A 1870-nucleotide genomic window follows, 5' to 3' on the forward strand; every position below is an offset into this window, starting at 1 on the left:
TAGTAGTAGTAGTAGTAGTAGTAGTAGTAGTATTTTTTTTTAAAGTAATAATAATAATAATAATAATAATAATAATAATAATAATAATAATAATTAAATAAATAAATAAATAAATAAATAAAAAAGACAGAAAGAGAGAGAGAAACAAAGACTTCAACTAGCCTACATATAGGTGGTATGATTGCATTTTCAATTTCTCATCTATAAAATCTTCTCTTCCTTCCCATTATTTCTACTCAACCCATTCATTTAATAGATATAGCAGTATGTAGAAATGACAAGTTCCTCTATTCCTAAAATAAAAAATATTTGTGTTTTTCGTGGATCTAGTCCTGGACCTTGGGTTAATGGAGCGTGTTTCAATAGCTGCATTTGTAGGAGGCAGTCAAGTTTTGGGGGTTGTCCCCAAAGCTTTAGCCAAATGGGACATAATTGGAAAGATAATTAGAGAGGAATTACAGGTCTCGATAATGTTTGATTGAATGACTATAATGTTTAACCGTTCTAACACCTTCATTGCCTTACCAGGTGATCTGGGTACATTAGAAGAGATCTTTCATATTTCCTCTTGGGCCCAACTGAACATTCACCATAAACCTATAGGTTTGTTAAATATTAATGGTTTTTATGATAATTTGTTATCTTTTCTTGATCAAGCTGTGGAACAGGAATTTCTAACATCTTCGGCACGACAAATCATAATCTCTGCTGCTACTGCTGAACAATTGATTGACCAACTACAATCTTTCATCCCTGTAATTGATCCCTCCATGAGTCAACTCAATTGGTCAAACATGAAACGCCATAAAAAGCTTAAATTGGATTTGAGCCTTAGTTTGTGAAAAATTGTGTCTTTTGGTTTTATTAATAGCATAATATTTGTGTTTTGTTGTTTCTTATATTTGTTTTAGTGTGTTTCAGGTTTGTCAATAGTCGCTGTTTCAGGTGATATCTTCTACACTCTATCTTTTTGCTTAGAACATTGAGGACAATGTCTCGTTTTGGTTGGGGGGAGAGGGTAGTAGTTGATATTAAAAAAAAAAAAAAAAATTTGTTATTAAGTAACTGTATTCTCTATTATTTAAACCATTTGCAAAACTATTGTTACTAGGATGGCAGAGTAACGGAGGAACTTTAGTGACTCTTGAGACGCATCTTAGTAAACATTCTTAACAAGGTCTATTATAATACTTCTTGAAATATTCAGATTTACAAACTCTTGGATTGTTATCTATAGATTCTGTTTATATGCTCATCTAACAAGTATTTCTAAACCTTCATTTTCACACACACACTCGAACATATGATTGTGGGTTGCACATTGGATTATTACATTATTTGTGTTCTTTTGTTAAAGGTAACAACTAAGGGAAAGGGATAGTATATAATATGAAAAAAAACAAAAAAAAAATAGTAATAAAAAAGGTCGGAAGCTGTCCTGCAACTCAAATAATATTCGGTTTTTGGCTCATATCTTGAGTTCTAGAAGTCCAAATGAGGTCTGGTTTTTTTTGTTGGAAAGCTGAGACAATTGCCCACAACTTCCACAATTCAGTTGGCTATAATTCTGATGTGAGCAATGACATTTTGGCCAGCCAACAAATATAAAAAATCAGCCCACAATATCAAAAAACCAGCAGCCATTAATGTAAAAAACCAGCCACCAAATCAATGGATGCCCACCAATTCTTCAATCAATCAATAGTTCTGAAACTTAGCCTATAAAAGGAGGCATTGTCCATGTATTTAGTTGATTAGTACTTAAAAGTGCATTTTTATCATGGTTTTATATCATCATTTTGCACTTGAAGTATCAATAACTCCTTAACCAAAGCATATTTTATAATAATATATCTAATAATACAAGATA

This window comes from Populus euphratica, unplaced genomic scaffold (assembly GCF_000495115.2).
Source record: "Populus euphratica unplaced genomic scaffold, PopEup_1.0 scaffold241.1, whole genome shotgun sequence".
In the NCBI taxonomy this organism is placed as follows: Eukaryota; Viridiplantae; Streptophyta; class Magnoliopsida; order Malpighiales; family Salicaceae; genus Populus; species Populus euphratica.